General features: G+C 38.3%; 2 pseudogenes across 2 annotated transcripts; both read right to left on the reverse strand.

Annotated features, from left to right (window-relative positions):
* Positions 1–491: 491 nt before the first annotated feature.
* LOC149214658 (beta-phenylalanine coenzyme A ligase-like) lies at positions 492–15,169 on the reverse strand (annotated as a pseudogene). The gene is made up of 6 exons (XR_016250947.1): positions 13,743–15,169; positions 12,444–12,633; positions 11,891–12,036; positions 11,702–11,769; positions 11,046–11,148; positions 492–665 (listed from the first exon to the last, which is right to left on the reverse strand). The product of XR_016250947.1 is annotated as a beta-phenylalanine coenzyme A ligase-like (transcript).
* LOC149214659 (protein POLLENLESS 3-LIKE 2-like) lies at positions 6,719–9,740 on the reverse strand (annotated as a pseudogene). The gene is made up of 5 exons (XR_016250408.1): positions 9,608–9,740; positions 8,846–9,518; positions 8,603–8,752; positions 7,000–7,068; positions 6,719–6,910 (listed from the first exon to the last, which is right to left on the reverse strand). The product of XR_016250408.1 is annotated as a protein POLLENLESS 3-LIKE 2-like (transcript).
* Positions 15,170–22,297: the final 7,128 nt, after the last annotated feature.

Below are 22,297 nucleotides of genomic sequence, written 5' to 3' on the forward strand. Positions count from 1 at the left end.
TGTAAATAAATATACTTATTAGGAGTCACTTCCCACCATTATTTATGCTTTCTTTGCCACTTTTGTAGGAGTGAAACAATAGATGTACAACTTATCTATTTAACAAAATTTATGCAAGTTCTTGCGCGTCGAGGATCAATTAATTTATCCACTTCACATCTCAATTTATCAACTTCTTCCAAGGCAAGACTATACGATTGCAACACTTGTTTTAATTTATATGTTAAAATGGATTTTAAAATATAACTAGTATTTATATGTTATATATTTTAATGTGGGCAGAGTCTAACTTATAGACAAATGATTTCTTTTTCCAATCATTTTTTTTGGTTAATTTTAATTAAAATCCAACAAAGATTTTTTAAAAACTTGAATTTAAGTTGTTTAATTTATAAAATTTAAATGTCCTATGAGTTTTTCAAGACAAACCAACATTAAAATTTTTATATTCATTTACCGATATTACAATATCTCTCCGGAGTACAACATCTCTTCGAGGCTCTATGTCACTTTTTTACTAAATTGTAAAACACCAATCCAACCGCAAATACATCATAATTTGGGGATGGCCAATTTAATCAAGTCCTTTCTTAATATCTTTCCTGCAGCATTTTTGGAATCTCACATACAAAAGCCACATGACGAACCTTCTTGTATGGTGCCACCTATGAAGACAAACCCAAACCAGGAAGAGGTATGACATGTTTAATAATGATAGTAGTGACATAACTAGCATTTGCACTTAATGTTGCAAAGGAAACATCGTAAGGCATATAGAGTGTGGAGGAATATTGAAACGTATTGTCTCCTATGTTGTTTAGGGTTGGTGGTGAATGTATTAAATATTCATTGATGGAATTTCCTTTTTCAAGTGCAAAGTGATTTTCGTATAGGAAAATAGGTGGAAAATAGAATGGCCCTTCCTTGAATTCTTCAAGTAGTGTATGGAAGACTTTTTTTAGAAAATGTTAGATCTCTTCCATGTGTGGTGTCATGAGAAACATGGATGATGGAAACCATCTTCTCGAGGCTGGTTTGGAAGGTTTTTATGGAGAATACAAAAGAGAGATCAATACAAATTTCATCACCAATAACCAAATCAGAGGACTTTATTTGACTTTATTTTGCAACAGTTCATTCCTATCTTGTCATATGGTAAGTCTCTATCTTTTCTTCCCATGTTTATATTGTACAGGAGTGATTAAAAGCTTGAGATTGATAGGTTCTTACAAACTTAGATCTATTCTCTAGACTTCAATCTATATTCGAGATGTTGGGTTTTTACAGAAATTGATTGAGTCACAACAGTTGTTGCATTCATTCATGTAATCTTATAGGCATGCAGTTCATTATTATAGTAACAAGTGTTCATTGCTTGGTCATAATGTTTGAGTTTTCACTAATATATTGAGTCACAACAGCTGTTGCATTCATTCATGTAATCTTATAGGCATGCAGTTCATTATTATAGTAACAAGTGTTCATTGCTTGGTCATAATGTTTGAGTTTTCACTAATATATTGAACTGTGATTTTAACTTTTAAAGGCTTGTTGTGGTAGATGAGGAGACCCAACTTTCATTTTTGTTCATTGCTCAGTCATAATGTTTGAGTTTTCACTAATATATTGAACTGTGATTTTAACTTTTAAAGGCTTGCTGTGGTAGATGAGGAGACCCAACTTTCATTTTTGTAGAGTTGGATAAAGAGCCACCTTGAAGATGGAAGCAGGATATTGAAAAAACCAGTTCTGTTAGTATGGGAAATCTTACAAAGACCCATGATTTCACATGAGTGAGAGAGACAATTAAATTGATGTGGTTTATGAACATGTATATGCATCTGCTAAATGGGGAGGAGTAGGTGGAGGAGCCATGTTTTGACAGATGATGGCAAAGGAATGAGTTCATATGGAGATGGGTATCAGATTGTTTTGTCTGAGCATCCATCCGCAACAGCTCTGGTTTGTGCAAAGTCTCATAAGTTGGTCATTTATTTACCAGGATGTAAATATTTGTTTGAATGGCATTTTGTTTACTAATTTTTATATTGAGTGATTTTCTATATGTCACGATTCTTCTAGAATTTATGCCTTGCGGCGTTTCTTTTGCAACATTTGGTACAAATGCTAGTATAATACCTTTTCAAATTTAATCTAAAAATCTAAAAGATTTCAAAATAATTTGGCCAAATAACCTACTATAAATCTATACACATCTAATATCATTGATCTTTATCTGCGTAAGAAAGAGATATCAAAATAATCTTCTGGCCAAATAGCCCATTATAAATCTACACATCTGATATCATTAATAAATAGGCCAAAATCCATCTACCCTGTTCAGTCAAACACCCTGGCACCTAATAGGTGACCGCTTGTATTGCTTTAGAAAATGGGTCCATCAAAAGTTCTGCAGCAGAAGGCCTCACTCGTGCTACTGTCAGGCACTTTTCAATAAACTATATCATTTCTTGATTCATAACATTTCCCAATGCTGCAAGGCTTATATCAGAACTCACCATCTTATAAATTTGAGCAACGCTACGGTACTCACTTTAAGGAATTTCCAAGGTAACGATCTCCAGCAAGCACATGTCGAAAGAATAAATATCTACAAGCTCATTATAATCCTCCTCATATAATTCTGGAGCCATGAATTCCAGAGTACTGAGGGCAGAATGCGCAGCATGAACATTTCCCAAGGTAGTGGCAAGACCCAGATCTCCAATCTTCAAAACGCCACCATTTCCATTCCCAAAAATATTGATGCAATTCAAATGTCTATGAATTACACAAGGCTCATGATTATGAAGATAATGCAACCCTCCAGTATCTGAAGTGACCAATTCTTCAAAACCTTCATTGAGACATGACGGTGCTTCTGGCGGTACTCTCTCAGAGTCCCCGAGGTACAGACCTCAGTAATGAAATTCACATGACTTGTCTTTCTGTCCAGCCATGCATTGTAGAGCATAATTATGTTTTCATTCCAAGAGATTTCAACAGACAGACTTCTGCATAGATCCTCTGTGTGGAAGCATCATCTAGGTTTTGCAGAGGCACCTTGTTCCAAGCAACCTCAATATCCTCTTCTTGATCAAAAGCTCGGTATACCTTCTTCATAGCACCACGACCCAACACATCTTCATAGCGACCATACCTACCAGTGGGATCCAGTTCCACAAAGGGCTCCCTGTCTTTATCACAGGTGTCATATTCTACACTAGGCATTTCTCCACCTCCTATAGGAAAGGAAAGCCTTACCCCAGAATTCCAAATTAGGTTCCTCTTCTAATTTGAATTTAATGAACAGAAACCCTTGCAAGGCTATAGGATGACAGAGAAATAGAGATTTTCCCTAAATTCGGAAGACGAACAGACAACAAAGACAGAAGACTTTGCTTCCTGTGGGATTCAAAAATCCACCCAATAAATTTAAGTGTAAAAAATAAAATTGCCACGCAATCTTAAATCAAACTAGGAAATCCAAAACCCTAACTCTACATAGAAACAAATTATGTTGGCAAAAAAGAAATCTCATAAAACTATTTTCATAAATAGAATCCTCGAAAAATAAATCTGTGAACAGAACCCTTGCATGCATAGGGTTCCATACACAGTGTGCCACGAGTTCTATGCAGATTGTTTTCAATAAATTGTCTCATTTCTTGATTCATAACATTTTCCAATGCTCCAGGGCTTATATCAGAACTCACCATCTTATAAATTTGAGCAACGCTACAGTACTCACTGTAAGGAATTTCCAAAGTAACCATCTCCAGCAAGCACATGCCGAAAGAATAAATATCTACAAGCTCATTATAATCCTCCTCATATAATTCTGGAGCCATGAATTCCGGAGTACCGAGGGTAGAGTGCGCAGCATGAACATTTCTCAGGGTAGTGGCAAGACCCAGATCCCCAATCTTCAGAACGGCACCATGTAAAAGTACGATAAGAGTTTGTTCAATTGGTTTAACCATAAGCCAAAAAGCATCTTGTAGATAGGAATACCAGAAGGGATGGTTTAAATTTGATAGAGTCGAGCAAAAAAACTGATAAGCATTAATTTCACATTCATATTCAACCATTAACATCATATATATATTTTTGTTAATATTCGACACATGCAGGCACAATGTAAGGATCAGCTGACTGCTGATTTTGAAGGGGAGCCTGGTTGGGAAGGCGATAATGCAGCAACTTTCGAGATGACCATCGTAAGGACGTTGCAGGGGGAGTTTCAAATCTCAAACGGTTATGGACCCGAGAAAGCTACACAAGTCTTGAACGTAATGGGCAATTCCTACTAAACATCTTACTCTTACATTGTTGAGAAATAGTAGCCAACGGGGCCTCTCATGATTTTACTTTTTGGTCTCTCAGGAACACCGAAGCACTTTCATTACAGAGAATGATTTCGTTTTCCTGGCCAAGCACGGGATAAATGCTGTCAGAGTTGTTGTTGGATGGTGGATTGCAAGTGATCCAAAACCTCCTGCTCCTTTTGTTGCAGGATCTCTAGCTTGTCTCGACAAAGCCTTCTCGTGGGCACAGTAAGTGAAAACTGGCCTTCATTCTGACAATTTTCAATCCTGAAAATAGAAAACAATCAGAAGTCAAGATAATGGACTATAGGTTAATTAACTTTTTGGAAACAATGCTGCAGGAAACACGACATTAAGGTGATTATCGATCTCCATGCTGCTCCAGGCTCACAAAACGGTGATGAGCACAGTGGCACCAGAGATGGATTTATTGAATGGCCTGAGTCGCAAGAGAACATCGACAAGAGTCTTTCTGTCATTGATTTTCTTGCTGCGAGGTACAACAAATTCCTATAGCAGTAATTCATTTCGATAGATTTTGACATGGCTTAAGAAATTGCTCCATAGAGTAACTATATTTCTGGATATAGTAGAAAAAAGCCCCTTCTTTTCCAATCAATCAGGTCCATAGCAAATTTTTAAAAATTGCTTCTGTGATTGACAGATATGCTGCACACCCTGCCCTTTTGGGCATTGAACTATTGAATGAGCCACGTTCGCCTGCAGTTAGCTTGAAAAATGTGACTGATTACTACTCACGGGGTTACGACATAGTTCGAAAGTATTCGTCGTCGGCGTATGTGATAATGTGCAACAGAATCGGCCCTGCTGATCCAAAAGAGTTGTTTCAAATTAACAACGGCTTATCCCGCACAGTTGTGGATGTGCATTACTACAATCTCTTCGATGACGCCACTTTCAAAAATATGACGGTTCAGCAAAACATCGACTATATCAAAACCACAAGAGCTCAAACTGTGCAGAGCCTCATCTCGGCCAATGGTCGCACTTTTCAATAAACTGTCTCATTTCTTGATTCATAACATTTTCCAATGCTGCAGGGCTTATATCAGAACTCACCATCTTATAAATTTGAGCAACGCTACGGTACTCACTGTAAGGAATTTCCAAAGTAACCATCTCCAGCAAGCACATGCCGAAAGAATAAATATCTACAAGCTCATTATAATCCTCCTCATATAATTCTGGAGCCATGAATTCCGGAGTACCGAGGGCAGAGTGCGTAGCATGAACATTTCCCAGGGTAGTGGCAAGACCCAGATCCCCAATCTTCAGAACGCCACCATTGCCATTCACAAAAATATTGTTGCAATTCAAATGTCTATGAATTACACAAGGCTCATGATTATGAAGATAATGCAACCCTCCAGTATCTGAAGTGACCAATTCTTCAAAGCCTTCGTTGAGACATGACGGTGCTTCTGGCGGTACTCTCTCAGAGTCCCCGAGGTACAGACCTCAGTAATGAAATTCACATGACTTGTCTTTCTGTCCAGCCATGCATTATAGAGCATAATTATATCCCCAATCTTCAGAACGCCACCATTGCCATTCACAAAAATATTGTTGCAATTAAAATGTCTATGAATTACAAGGCTCATGATTATGAAGATAATGCAACCCTCGAGTATCTGAAGTGACCAATTCTTCAAAGCCTTCGTTGAGACATGACGATGCTTCAGGCGGTACTCTCTCAGAGTCCCCAAGGTACAGACCTCAGTAATGAAATTCACATGACTTGTCTTTCTGTCCAGCCATGCATTGTAGAGCATAATTATGTTTTCATTCGCAAGAGATTTCAATAGACAGACTTCTACATAGATCCTCTATGTGGAAGCATCATCTAGGTTTTGCAGAGGCACCTTGTTCCAAGCAACCTCAATATCCTCTTCTTGATCAAAAGCTCGGTATACCTTCTTCATAGCACCACGGCCCAACACATCTTCATAGCGACCATACCTACCAGTGGGATCCAGTTCCACAAAGGGCTCCATGTCTTTATCACAGGTGTCATATTCTACACTAGGCATTTCTCCACCTCCTATAGGAAAGGAAAGCCTTACCCTAGAATTCCAAATTAGGTTCCTCTTCTAATTTGAATTTAATGAACAGAAACCCTTGCAAGGCTATAGGATGACAGAGAAATAGAGATTTTCCCTAAATTTGGAAGATCAAGAAACAGCAAAGACAAAAGACTTTGCTTCCTGTGGGATTCAGAAATCCACCCAATAAATTTAAGTGTAAAAAATAAAATTGCCACACAATCTTAAATCAAACCAGGAAATCCAAAACCCTAACTCTACACAGAAACAAATTATGTTGGCAGAAAAGAAATCTCATAAAACTATTTTCATAAACAGAATCCTCAAAAAATAAATCTGTGAACAGAACCATTGCATGCACAGGGTTCCATACACAGTGATCAAGGAAAGCTAGCTTACAAAAACAAATAGGAGCATGCGTGCAGTTTTGGTGGATTTCCCATTGAATGCAACTCCTTGCTGAATTAGGCGGAGCTTATGCTTCAATAGTCTAATCTGCTCATCAAATCTCCCACATTTCTGCAATACAAACGCACGACATAATATGTTATAGAGCAGAGTATATACTGTATAGTGCTTATGAATATGTGATTTGTTTGAGATTATACCTTAAAGAGATCAATGAGTACATTATCAAGAGACTCCTGTGCTTGCTTAGAATAGAGGTGTCTGAAGGACTTTATGGTTGAATTGAGGCTTCTGTGATCCATAACAATTATAAGAAGAAATTTCAGCGTAAATCACATTCAGAAAATCATTGTCGACGCGTTTCGAACCAACCAGTGTGGTTCATCGTCAGGACAAGTTGAAGAGACAGATCCAGCTTTGCATGTTAAATAGTCTGAGCAGAGCTTCCAACGGCTACTTTGACCAACGGCTAATTTCGACTTAGGGAACAGAGTCATAAAATCAATTTTATAATTTAAAAGAAGTTAGTTAAATTCGGTGACCTTACCTTTATAAAATATATAAATATATAAATTTTTTTTTTTAATTGGTGTTTAAGTTAATAGTTAGTTAAAAAGGTATCATTTAATAATTAAAAATTATGAGTTATTTGTAATTTAAATGGGATTTAGTTATAAGGAAGACCTTTCTTTTTATATAAATATATATAAAGTAATTTTAAGATAATAGTTAGTTAGAATATATATTAGAACTAGAAAATAATGATAAGTTCAAAATAAATAAATACATTAACAACGAAGCAGGGAAAGGTTAAAGTTAGTTGGAAAAAATAAAAATAAAAAAAAATAAAAAAAAAAAAATATATATATATATATATAATAAAATAAAATAAAAATAATAATAATAAATAAATAATAAATAAAATAAATAAATAGATAAAAATAATAATAAATAAATAAATATATCCGAAAAATAACATTCAGTAAAAAAAAAAAAAAAAAAAAAAAAATAAAATTAAATAAATAAATAAATAAAATAAAAAATAGAAACAAAAAATAAATAAATAAATAAATAGTGATAATATAACAAATATATATATAAGTATACCTGAAGGAGAAAACTAAAAAATAGGCCCGGGGGGTTATTTAATAGAATAAAGAATATTAGTTAAGATTTTATTTATTAATATCTATCCGGAAAAAATAAATAGAAAGAGCGACACAAAATAAAAAGACGGAGAAGGACAGGAAAAAGACCAATAGAAAACCTAGGAAAAGACAAGGCTCCAGGGGGAACAACGAAAGCTCAAAAAGGATAAAAGGGGGGCGGGGGGGGGAAAAGACTAGGAAGAAAGGGCAGGGATCCAACATCTACTGATCTTCCAGCCGTCATCTCTATTGAGATTGTTAGGTCTTCTTTCAATCTCAATAGCTTCCCTGAATTTACGATGATGGAACTGAGCAACTTTGGCAATAACCTTGGCCTCCTCTATACAAACCTAATGCTTGGTCTTTTCCGCATGCTCTGCTAACACTGAAGACTTGGTTCTCCCATGTCTTAGGTCAGTTGCATGTTCGTTGATCCTCTGATGGATGGAGCGCCCTATTTCCCCGATATAAGGGGTCCCACAAGAACAAGGGATCAAGTATACACCCTTCATGTCCTTAGGGTCAACGGGATCTTTCACCGATCGGAGGGATTTACGAATGGTGTTGAAGGGCCTAAAGGTTGAGGGAATATCATACCTCTTAAGGATCCGAGCAATCTTGTCCGTGGTTCCTTGGACATAGGGAAGATGGACACCTAGGACTTTATGGTCTCGATGGCCTCCAGTGACCGATTCTGCTGGTTCATCACGACGGCCATATCCTTCAATGCGCTGTCAATACGGTCTCCGGCATTAATAGCTTTTCTGAACAATGCAATGGCGCCAGCAGGATCCTTTTCCACGAGCTGTATCCTCAAAATTTCGATTAATTTGATCTTTCACACAGAAGGTATGAATAAAATAGCATGTTCTAAGAAACATCTGACAAAATAGTTCACCTGAAGGTGCTTGGCTCTACCGTAAGGGGTGTCTCCAATCGGGACCTTGTACAGAGCATGAAAAGGATCAGTTTTCTCCTGTGTTTTCAGGAAGCCGATTGGCTTTGCCTGAGCAGAAGCAGGGAACGCATTGTCCTGCTCATAGCACCGGGTAACGCGAGGATTTCTGGAAGAAAACGGAGAAGACTCGGCTTCGATTGTCATTTCCTTTGATTTTACAGTCTATTTCACCGAAATGTGCAAAAAGGTTCCTATGCCACGAGTTCTATGCAGATTGTTTTCAATAAATTGTCTCATTTCTTGATTCATAACATTTTCCAATGCTGCAAGGCTTCTATCAGAACTCACCATCTTATAAATTTGAGCAACGCTATGGTACTCATTGTAAGGAATTTCCAAAGTAACCATCTCCAGCAAGCACATGCCGAAAGAATAAATATCTACAAGCTCATTATAATCCTCCTCATATAATTCTGGAGCCATGAATTCTGGAGTACCGAGGGCAGAGTGCGCATCATGAACATTTCTCAGGGCAGTGGCAAGACCCAGATCCCCAATCTTCAGAACGCCACCATTGCCATTCACAAAAATATTGCTGCAATTCAAATGTCTACTGAATTAGGCGGAGCTTATGCTTTAATAGTCTAATCTGCTCATCAAATCTCCCACATTTCTGCAATACAAACGCACGACATAATATGTTATAGAGCAGAGTATATACTGTATAGTGCTTATGAATATGCGATTTGTTTGAGATTATACCTTAAAGAGATCAATGAGTACATTATCAAGAGACTCCTGTGCTTGCTTAGAACAGAGGTGTCTGAAGGACTTTATGGTCTCGATGGCCTCCAATGACCGGTTTTGTTGGTTCATCACGACGGCCATATCCTTCAATGCGTTGTCAATACGGTCTCCAACATTAATAGCTTTTCTGAACAATGCAATGGTGCCAACAAGATCCTTTTCCACTAGTTGTATCCTCAAAATTTTGATTAATTTGATCTTTCACACAAAAGGTATGAATAAAATAGCATGTTCTAACTTCTAAGAAACATCCGACAAAATAGTTCACCTGAAGGTGCTTGGCTCTACCATAAGGGGTGTCTCCAATCGGGACCTTGTACAGAGCATGAATTAGGTTCCTCTTCTAATTTGAATTTAATGAACAGAAACCCTTGCAGGGCTATAGGATGACAGAGAAATAGAGATTTTCCCTAAATTCGGAAGACGAACAGACAGCAAAGACAGAAGACTTTGCTTCCTGTGGGATTCAGAAATCCACCCAATAAATTTAAGTGTAAAAAATAAAATTGCCACGCAATCTTAAATCAAACCAGGAAATCCAAAACCCTAACTCTACACAAAAACAAATTATGTTGGCAGAAAAGAAATCTCATAAAACTATTTTCATAAACAGAATCCTCAAAAAATAAATCTGTGAACAGAACCATTGCATGCACAGGGTTCCATACACAGTGATCAAGGAAAGCTAGCTTACAAAAACCTGTGAACAGAACCATTGCATGCACAGGGTTCCATACACAGTGATCAAGGAAAGCTAGCTTACAAAAACAAATAGAGCATGCGTGCAGTTTTGGTGGATTTCCCATTGAATGCAACTCAGCAGGGAACACGTTGTCCTGCTCATAGCACCGGGTAACGCGAGGATTTCTGGAAGAAAATGGAGAAGACTCATTTCCTTTGAGTTTACAGTCTATTTCACCGAAATGTGCAAAAAGGTTCCTATGCCACGAATTCTATGCAGATTGTTTTCAATAAACTATCACATTTCTTGATTCATAACATTTTCCAATGCTGCAGGGCTTATATCAGAACTCACCATCGTGGTCATTCGGCTCCGAATTAAATTGGGACATTTTGGAAATCTAGATCCAAGACGGATTCAGCAACGAATTTGTAACCATTAGACCAGTGCGCAAACAGTTTCAGCAACTAATTTTTTGTAACCATTCTTATCTAACGGCTGAAACCTTTGCAATTGTCTAACATATAATCCTATGGCGTATAAAGATGACAGGTGGGCAGAGGGGAGTTGATTTCAGAGGGAACGCCTTACAGCATAATTTGGGAAATTTGATGAAAAAATTAAAAAATTCAAAACTATACCTCTGCTAGTTAGCAATTCTCAAAACCTCTATTGACAGTCTAAATATACCATATTTACAACGCAAATTACCTGTTGAGTTACAAAGTTGATTACACTGTTTTGAGATAGTATGCTTCCCGGTTTCCTTACAATATATGCCATTGGAACCTGGCCAGCTTCTTTGTCTGGAAACCTGAAACCATGCATAATATTTTAAATATGACTCTTCAACACCATAGAAACCAATGACCAGGTATACTATATTTTGCATAGAGGATTCTTTGTGACTGACACAACTCAGGATTATAATTGTAAACTTTGTACCTTTGACTCTTAGGGGATCGGTCACATCATGAGCGTTGGTCCTTTAGTAGCCTACCTTGTATGTACCATAATAACCTAACAGAATACAACATGATGTTGATTTGGTTTGGGTGAAGCACAAGGCCCAAGTATAACTCTGTGATGATTAGGCATTCATGATTATTAGGAATCCATGTCTTTACTGTGGCTTGGGAAGTTCATATCAGCTGGTTATAAATACAACACCTATAGGCATTTTGCACCATTAGGTCAAGAGAATTTGAGATGAAACCTTAGAGCTAAATAACAGAATAGGAAACCTCTCTGAAGTAGTTTCCACTTCAGTTTCTGAACAATGGTCGTGGCAAATGAAAATTTAAAAAAGGCAAGAATTACTCAGAACTACATGCTAAAAATTGAGTATGAAGAAACATTGTACTTACGGTATTACTGCAACATCTGTAATCTCAGGGTGAGAATGTAGAAGTGATTCTAATTCAGCAGGAGCAACCTACAATGCCATGTCCAGGAAAAATTAAAAATTATGTTATGGTTGAGGTTAAGTATTGAATCATTTGCAAAATTTGGACATCAACAAGTTAGGAGACTTCTCAAAGAGATGCAGATTATACCTGGTAACCCATATATTTGATAAGCGCTTTCAATCTGTCCACTACAAAGATGTAGCCTTCTTCATCAATGTGACAGAGATCACCTGTTCGTAGCCAACCATCCGAATCCAGAGTTGAACAAGTCGCTTCCGGATTGCTGAAATAACCTGCAATAGAGTAAAACTGATTTTTTAAATCTTTAAATCTGAACTTTAAACGATCTGTTTATTTAAGGCAACGTTACATATCCACGATCCTCATCTTCCAGAAGTTTCCTTTTCCAAAAGATATAATTTTCTCAGAGTTAAGCGAAGAAGTCAAGTTCAAGGGCTTGCTTCACCACAGCTAATTGAGAACCTCCAGAGAATTGCATTGAATTCTTTCGCCTTGCATAACTCTATTCCACCATCTTAAAGTTTTGTTTGTTGGTATAAAACTTCGATGAAATACTTCCTCTCTAGACCAGGTTTTGAACCATGCATTGTATTTAAGGTTGTCTTTGTTCAATATCTTTATAATTTATTTCATGATATAACTATTATGAACAAAAGAAAGTCTAAGAAAGAGAACATACCTTTCATGACATATGGACCACGAAGCCACAGTTCTCCTTTCTGGTTTGGGGGCAGAGGAGTTCCTGAAACAGGATCAACTATCTTTGCTTCAGTACTTGGAGACAACAAGCCAGCCGTTCCATAGTGTCTACTTTCTTCTTGACTGTCTGTGGATGCCCCCGTTCCCATTGTTTCCGTTAGCCCATAGCACTGAATATCATGCAACCTTATTTGAGAAAAAGCATAGCCTAGGTGTAAGCTTACCGAGACAGTTGTAAGGTCATGGCTCTAATACCATGGTAGCAAGCAAAAAAATGGCAGAAACTGTCTTAGTTGTTGATGATTAGTCAGAGATATTCAATGCTCAATGCAAGCCCCTGTACTTGTTGGATGCTCGTGTCTAAGCATGGTTAGGCATATACACGCTGGCTCGGAAGATCCCATAGGTGTGATGTTGCTAATATCTGCGTTCCATCATCCAGGATATACTTCAAATTACTTCTAAATGCTTTCTATGTTTGGTACACGTGCTTCTGGGCTCTAGAGTATCATATGGGTAGGAACAAGCTATCAGTCAAATTTCTGTGCAGGCCAAGAAAAGGCTGATCCTACCCATACAATCATCTGCTCACTAGGCTTCAAGTTTGTGACTAGCTATTTTTTAATCCCAGATGCCTAGTCACCCAAGCTATAGCAATTTGGTGCTGTAAACAGAATTAGCCAGACTACACAACCTGGTTTGATAAGAGGAAGGAAATCTGCCTAACATCGAAACCGGAAAATAGTCTAATGAACTCTACTTTTCCTTGAGATAAGTGATTCTTGAATGCAGATTCTTGCTTCTAAAAACTTGAAAAAGGTCCATGGGTTTTAATCTTTACTTTGTTATAGCTACCTAGAAGGAAAGGTTATTGCTTATTAGTTCAATTCCAAGATACTGTTCTCCGATCCATAGCCAGGGCCAGATGCATTTCAACAATAGATTCCAAATCTGGCTGGTAAAAGCTCTGTTGTATAGGTACTGAAAGGTCAATCCTGTGTTTAAAGGTAAAGAGAGAAGGCCTCTGTTAGCCCTCATTTTCCCTTACAGGAAGACCACTGCACTAGGCTAAAAATTAATGAGGCACACTTGACCTACCTAATAAAGACGGGTTGTAACTTTTTATACCCTCCTGAGTGGTTGGAGAGAGTGACTATCTAGTCAGTGTCCATGTCTTTAAAAAACTTAAATTCTGTAAAAGAAAGCAAATTTGGTGTTGTAGTTTTTGTATTTCTATAGCAAGTAGACAGCATGGCAGAAAAGAAGAAAACAACTTTACTTGTCTTATTGTGACTCCAGGGAACCGAGAAATAAACTCCTCTGTAGACTCCTTGCTCAGGGGAGCTCCACCACATATAACAGTGTGCAAAGAACTCAAATCATATTTCTTTGCAATATCGACTTTGTTCTTAGCCAACAGGATGGGAGGCACAAGTGGCAAATAGGTGATTCTGTACTTCTGAATCAACCGAAGCATCTCCACGAGATCAAACTTAGACAGCACAACAATGGTGGATCCGGAACCAAGCAACGCACAAGCAAAAGCCGCAAGCCCATATATATGAAACATGGGCACCGTGACCATACCCAGGAACGAATCAGTCTGGTTCCGGGTACTATTCTCAGGAGTGAATCCCAAGCGCTTCAGCACAATGCAAACCATAGCAATCAGATTTCTGTGGGTGGAAATGACCCCTTTGCTCATTCCAGTAGTCCCGGATGAATAGAGCAGTGTGGCAGTATCGTCTTGCCGGAGTTTAACAACAGGAGCATGGCCAGGATTCGAAGTCAGGAGCATGTGTAGAGTAGAGATGTAATTTTGGTCATTCTGGGAGGCTAATTCAGATGAAGAAGAAGAAATGAGCACAATGGCCAATTTGGTGGCTGCCAATTTGACAGCCAAAGATGGCGTGGCGAAGGCCAACACGGCTGCCGAGTCTCTGGCTTGCTTCGCTATCTCAGCCGCGGTATTTAGCGGATTGGTGGTCGTAACGATGGCTCCAATGGACAAGACAGCCATGCAGATTATGGGGAAATAGATTGAATTCGGCGAGAGGATGAGTACAACGTCGGATTTTCTGATGCCAAGGCCGGCTAAACCAGCGGCAAGTGACTTTACGCTCTGCCATAGTTGGGGAAATGTGGTGGTTTCCCCAGTGGCAGAGTCGATGAGGGCTATGCGGCCATTGTGGCGAAGCGAGGAGATGTAGGTGGGGAGATCCAGGAATTCGTCTTGGGGAAAATCTACTGGTTTTCGATTGCTGTAGTACGTCTGGTTGGAGCTGCAATATCCGCTGCGGGGATCGATCTGGAGACCCATTGCTCTGTGGAATTCTGGATTCAATATACGAGGAAAAAAGAAAAGAAATTTGTGTGCAGCGAAGGGAATTAGCAGATGGACGGAATGGAAGGGATTGGGACTGGGTTTTCATGGTATTTATAGATGCTGGCTCTGTTAATACGACAAAATATAGTACAAGGACGATGGCCTGTGATGCTGGTTCTGTTAATATGAGAAAATATGGTAGCAGGCCGAGGTCATGGTATTTATAGATGCTGGCTCTGTTAATACGATAAAATATAGTACAAGGACGATGGCCTGTGATGCTGGTTCTGTTAATATGAGAAAATATGGTAGCAGGCCTAGGGCCTGTCCAACTTCGTGCTTACTTTTAAAATTTGGGAGCTGCCGACTGCGCGCGCGACAGTTATGGAGGGCTGTTGGGATTTTATGATGATCGGAGTTACATAATCTGGAACCTTTATGGATGTGGGTTTTTTTAAGGTTATGGATCTACCACAATTATCACTCCTCTCCTTATTGTGATGAAGTAAAAACGGTAATATTTTTTTTTTATTTTTTTATTTTTTTTAATATGAAATTTAGATTTGTGTTATTTAAATTGGTTTTTCACTGTATATATTGGACATTTGGATTGTAGGTGTTATCCATCAACTTTGTGATTTCAATAAATTTCTGCCAGATTTTAAACCAATTAAATTAGAAAAACCCATCTGAAAAAACTTCTAAAAAATTTCACTAAAGACCACTGGTTTTAATTTTTAATACAAAAGTTAAAATAATTAAAGTTAGTATCTTTACATTAAATGTCAGATTATATAAATATATTATAGGGATTTTTAGGTATCTTTTTAGCAGGAAAGTTGGAATCATTATATTTAATATTATAATATATTAATTTATAATAAACATTAAAATATTTACTTCATTAATTTATAATATACATCAAAATATTTACTTTATTTAATTGAAATTTAAAAAATAATAAAAACTATCTAAATTATAATTTTTTCTTCATTATTATTATTGATTATAAAAATAATTAACATATAAGTTAAATATATATAGATTTCAAAAAACAAGTAATAAGATTTTTAACCATGGAGATTCACTCTTATTTTATCATGGAGATTCTTGTAAATAGGTTTTGTTACAATATAATGAGCCAATACCTTGACTACAACTCATTTCATATAACATTTGTTCATATAACATGTTTTTTATTAATCAATTATATTAAATGGAGAAAAAAGCATAATTATTTTAGAGATAAATTTTAACATTGATTATTATTAAAAATATTCTATGGAAGTTAAATCTCTATAATTCACCTAATAATTATTATGTCGATAGACATGCCTATTTCAATATATGCCTTCCAAATTTTTAATATAATTATCAATGATTATTAGGTGGATGGTTTGTAGAAATATGATGTAGAATTGCAACTGAAGTTTTATCTAAAATCAAGAGACACAATCCTACTCTACTGATTTGTGGAATTTAATTTACAATTTAGAACAATAATCTCAAATATGCAATAAGAAATAACACATATGCACAATATTTTTCCAAACTGCTAAAAACTCCTTAAGCCTACTTGCATTAATCAAATGAATAGGGATGTATCACAATTGCTTGCTCGCTCTAAGCACAACTTGCAAGTGAATAACATATTTGTGCTCAATGAGAAGCTCTGACCGAGACTTAGTCAAATTCCGCCTCAGCTTGAGCCCCTATTTCCTTACACAATTCCTAGAGAATTATGCCTTGTTTTTTAGGATTTGTTCTCCAAATTGATTGTGTGATTCTCAAGGTTGATCATATGGTTGCATGCAACACCTATATACTATGAACTAGTCTACATTTGATGTTACACTTCCTTCGAATCTCCTCCACAACTGGGGAACACAAATTCTCTACATGCACTAGTTATTTTGAGTTGATTGACCAATTAACTAGATGATCACTAAGTTAGATTATTGTCCCACTACACAACTGGCCTTCCACTAGTTCCTCCAATTGTTAGAACTAGTTTAAATGAATACAACTTAAAATAATTGACCTTGATTGCTACAAATTAACAATCACGCATGCTTAACTAAACTCCAAGCCCTCTAACTCAAATTTACAAAGTAAACTGAGTGACAAAAGCCATGTCACACAAGTTAACTGCATACAATTTGTCAGATGATGTGGAAATTCAAATTTTCTCAATTTGACCAAGGCAAAATCAAATTGAGACTTTCTTGTTGCACTTCTCAACACTCCCTCTCAACAAGAAAGGGATTATCAACCACCCCTATCCTGCACCTGTGGAACTCGAACTTCCCTCTTGACAAAGCCTTTGTCAAGATGTCAGCATCTTGTTCCTCTATTAGAATGTATTGTAGCAACATTATCCACCTCTGCACACAATCTCGTAAATGATGATATTGAATATCTATATGCTTGTATTGATCGTGAAATACTAGATTCTCATAGAGCTTAATGAAACTATAATTATCACAATAGATCATTGTTGGATCCATCATCTAACGAAACAGTCCCACAAGTGTCTTCCTTGTCCAGATCCCCTCACATGTTGCTTGACTTGCAACCATGTATTATGTTTCTATAGAGCTGAGCACCACAAATCTTTGCTTCCCACTATACCAGGAAACTATTGTGGACCCAATACTAAAAATTCCACCTAATCTACTCTTTCAGTCAGATGGACTCCCTGCCCAATCTGCATTTGTGAAGCCACACAGCTTCACTCCATATGTCCATCTGTACCATAATCCATATTGGGTAGTGCCTCTGAGGTACCGTAAAACATGCTTTAATGTCTTCCAATACAATTTGGTTGGCCTAACCATAGCTTTTTTTAGTTGGCTGACTGCATAACACATATCTGGTCGTGTGTTTACAAGATACATTAGTGAACCCACTAATTGTTGGTAAATGGTAGCATCCACCTCTTCACCTAAAGTGGCATTCTCCTTCCTCTAGTTAATCTCTAGAGGTGTCTCCATGGGCTTACAACTCTCCATGTGGAATCTTTGCAGTATCTCATTTTCATACTTGGCTTGAGACATAAACAATTCTCCATCACCTTGTCATACTTCTAGCCCTAGGAAGTAGTGCATGAGACCTATTTCCTTCATTTCAAATTTCCTTGCAAGATCCTCCTTGCAAGCATTAATCAGCTGCTCATCACCTGTCAATATTAAATCATCAACATATAAAACAATGATAAGCAATTTACCTTCTACCAAAATATGATAAAGGTTCGCATTTGCTTCACTTTTGGTGAATCCCAAACCAGTGAGATAATTGTCGATCCTGGTGTTCCAAGCACGGGGTGCGTGTTTGACACCGTATAATGCTCGCTTGAGTCTGCACACATGAGACTCCCGATCAAATGTCTCAAAACCTTATAATTGCTCAATATACACCTCCTCCTCAATAACACCATTAAGAAATGTTATTTTTACATCCATCTGGTGATCTTCCACCCCATATATGCATCTAGTGCAATAATTGATCTAATGGATGAATACCTTGCTACAGGAGAAAATATTTCCTCATAGTCAATTCCCTTAACTTGAAAGAATCCATTAGCCACAAATCTGGCCTTATACTTCTTTATGTTTATGTTTGTCCCATGCTTAACTTTGAAGATCCATCTCGAACCCACAACTGAAATATCTACAAATGTTGGGAGCACTTCCAAAACACTATTCTTCATGATGGATTCATATTATTCCACCATTGCATCAACCCAAATAGATTTCTCAACTACTTCCTCAAAAGAGAATGGCTCAGTCTCTACAAACTCAATCATTAGAGCCATGTAACTAATGTACCTCTCAAGTGACCTCCTTTGCCTACACAAGTTTGAAAAAACTCCTACATTCTTCCTTGCATCGTGCACCAATCTATCAACTCCCCTGGTTTTTTTTCTCCCTTCTCTGGATGGTCCTACTTGAGTGGATGTCTCCACTATGCTTCCTCTTTGTTCCTCCATTTGTGGTTGCTCCACAACTTCCTAAGGCTCCTTCTTTGGAGCTAAAATATCCTCTTCTAGTAGGATATGAAGCTCCCTATCAAGAGAGCACCACATCACTTTCTCCTCATCAAACTTTACCTCTCTTCGCACAATTAACATTCCTAGGGAAGGTAAGTATACATGGTAATTGTGTGGAGTTTCAATGTAACCCACAAAAACTCCCAACTCTATTGTTGGCTTAACCTTCTTCCTCGAATCTTTGGAGACATGGTAGTAAACAGAGGCTCCAAAAATTCTGAAGTGAGACACATCTGACTTTCTCCCCAAGAAAGCTTCCTCTGGTGTAATCATACCAAGAATCCGATGAGGACTCCAGTTTTGCAAGTAGATTGTTGCGTTACATGCCTCGGCCCATAAATGCAGTGGTATGCCTTCCTCATGTAACATAGCTCTTGCAGCTCCAACAACGCTATGGTTATTTCTCTCAGCTACCCCATTTTGTTGCAGGTTTTGGGTTGTTGTCATCTCTCTTCGAATGCCTTCTTTCACACAAAAATCCTTGAATTCATTAGAAAGATAATCACCTCCATTGTCGCTCCTATGAGCCTTCAACTTCTTGTTAGTCTCTTTCTCAACTAGTGCCTTGAATTCTACAAAATTTGCGAATGTCTCATCCTTCTTCCACATGAAGAAGATACAACACTTCCTTGAGAAATCATCAATAAAAATAACAAAATACTTATGTCTAGGTGTGAAGGTTGTTGAGAAAGGTCCACAAACATCAGAGTGGAGTCTTTCCAAAACTGCATGTGCTTTGTTGTCTCAATCATGGAATGTGGATTACACATACTTTCCCAAGGTACAACCTTTTCATACATCTTTCTGCTCAAGTGCTTCTTTTGAGAGGCCAGTGGTTATTTGCTGCATAATTTTTAGGGCGCCATGATGCAAATGGCCCAATATCCTATGCTAAAGTTCACCGACATTGCGACTCTGCACTTTCTCTGCCTTACTGCTTATTGCAATATAATCTTCCACATCCAAATTGTACAGGTTCTTCACTCGAACCCCGATCTGCTTCACTTGTCTAGTGGCTATGTGTCTCAGGAATGATTTTCCTTAGTTGAAGATCACATCATAACCACAGTCTTCCAAAACTGCAACAAAGATGAGATTCTTCTTTAGGCATGGAACAAACATGACATCTTTGAGGCGAAGAGGGGATCTTGATTCCCTCCGAAAGGTGACTGTACCAATCCTGGTAGCATTGTACCTTTCGTCATCCCCCAGCTTAATATGCATCTGGAAATATTTCTCCTCTAGGTCACTGAAAAAATATCTACACCCTGTCATGTGGAATGAGACACCGAAATCCAAGTACCACACACTCCCCATCACAGAGTTGGCCATGCATGCGATAAGGGTGAAGTCTAGCTCAAACTATGAAGACGATACTTCACCTGTTTCTCCTCCTGAGTTCTTCTTGCTAGACTTTGTGTGGACACTTCATAACATAGTGCCCAAATTCATGACAATTGAAGCAAATTTATTTTGGACAAGTCTTTCTTCTTTCCCCCTTGGCTAGATTCAGGTTTGGTTTGAGATTTCTTCCCTTTGCCCTTCTTTCCCTTTCCTACCAATGCAAAATTTTCTTCATCCTCTACTTTGGATGGAGTTCCATCCTAGTTATTTCTCCTGAACTCTTCTTGTACCATGTCAAACTACAACCTTTCCCACTTTGGTAAATTTTCCCTTCCATTCATTGAGTCCTGGTAGTTGTGTCAGGATTTTGGAAGTCCTAGAAGAGTTAGGCTCACCAAGTCCTCTTCTGCAACAGCCACACCAACCCCTCCAATTTCATTTTGAACTTGTGTAAATTTGGTGAGATACTGCAAAATAGTATCATTCTTCTGCATCTTAATGTTTCGAAGTTTGTCTTTGAGGGCCAGTTTTATATAATCACTGTTATTCTCACACAGCTTTGTCAGTTCCTTCCACACGCGAAAGGAGTTTCTTTTCCATGGATATTTGGGACAATGTGGTCTCACAATCCCTCCAAGATTGTTCTCCTGAACTTGGCTAATCGTTCTTCTAATGGGATAGGTTTTGTGCATCAAATGCCTGTGGTTTTGCAATATTTGTCTTGACATATTCTAGCAATCCATTGTCATCAAGCACTGCCTCCATGAGATCCTTCCATGCAATGAAATTCGAGTTGCCTTCCAAGGCATACTATAATCTCAGCCCGTTGAATATCATCTTCCCAATACTAAAGAAATACTACTACATTGAAGCTGTAAATTTGAACCTCCTGAGGAAAAACTTCGAAATTCCAATTTAATGTGAATCATGCTCCGATACCATGTAGAAATATGATGTATAATTGCAACTGCTCAATCATTTTTATTTAAAATCAAGAGACACAATCCTACTATACTGATCTGGGGAATTTAATTCACAATTTAGAACAATAATATCATACATGCAATACGAAATAACACACATGCACAATATTTTTCCAAGGGAAAGCAACTGCTAAAAAACCCTTTAGCCATCTTGCATTAATCAAATGAATAGAGATTTATTACAATTGCTTGCTCGCTCTGAGCACAACCTGAAAGTGAATAACCTATCTCTCTATGATCCGAATCGGATCCACAAAAGACTGTCAAAAACCTTGACTGTATCGGGTTGAACAAATCTCTAATGAAATCCAAAACAGCGATAAAAAACGCCTTGAACCAGTGGCAATGGCCGCCGACGTGGAACGACGAGGACCTCGGTCAAAGCGCGTTGACCGAGGCCCATGGAGACTGCGCAAGAGGTCAAAACAACCCCTGGGAGCCCCGGATCGGGAAAAGGAGGCGGTTCTTGAAGCGCGATCGTGCATCGCTAGGCAAAAAGGGCCAAAGTGGAAAAGCCTTAAGCACTCGGTCACGTTGGGAGCCGAAGAACCACGGGCAGAGAAAGAAAATCGCTAAAGGACAAAGGTGGGACCCGCGCTCTAGAAAATCGATGGTATTGATCGGGGCGCCCTTGAATGGTAAGAGGTTTTGGAGGAAAGTGAAGCGATCCCACTCAGCGATCGACGCATGGCAACGGAGGTGAGAGAAAAACCGTCGTGATCATGTGCTATCGGTCGAGCAAGTCAACCGCGCTCGACGTGCGTATGAAATTGGATCTGGAGGAGCCCAGATCGGACGGGTGAGATTGCGCCCGATGGAGGAAGCGGAATCGACAGGGGGATTAAGGCGCATTCTAAAAGGATTTGGAGTCCGGTTGACCGCCACGGTGGAGAAAGGACGAATACACGGTGTAACGGAAGAAACGAACCGACGAAGCATGCTGGCACTAGTTAGATGGAGACACGTGGCCACTTCCCGAGCGTTCATGATGACGCCGAACAGGGAACTCCAAGCGCAACTGCAGAAGGTGAATTGACACAGGCGGGAGAGGAATCGAACAGGTACAGGGATCGAATGGCTAAAGCCATGAACAGAGACAGTCGAACAGAACAAGGGAAAGCCGAAGAAGAGTC

Source organism: Pinus tabuliformis, chromosome 1_1 (genome assembly GCF_031772625.1).
Source record: "Pinus tabuliformis cultivar Carrire ecotype Pingquan chromosome 1_1, CPIR1, whole genome shotgun sequence".
Taxonomy (NCBI): Eukaryota; Viridiplantae; Streptophyta; class Pinopsida; order Pinales; family Pinaceae; genus Pinus; species Pinus tabuliformis.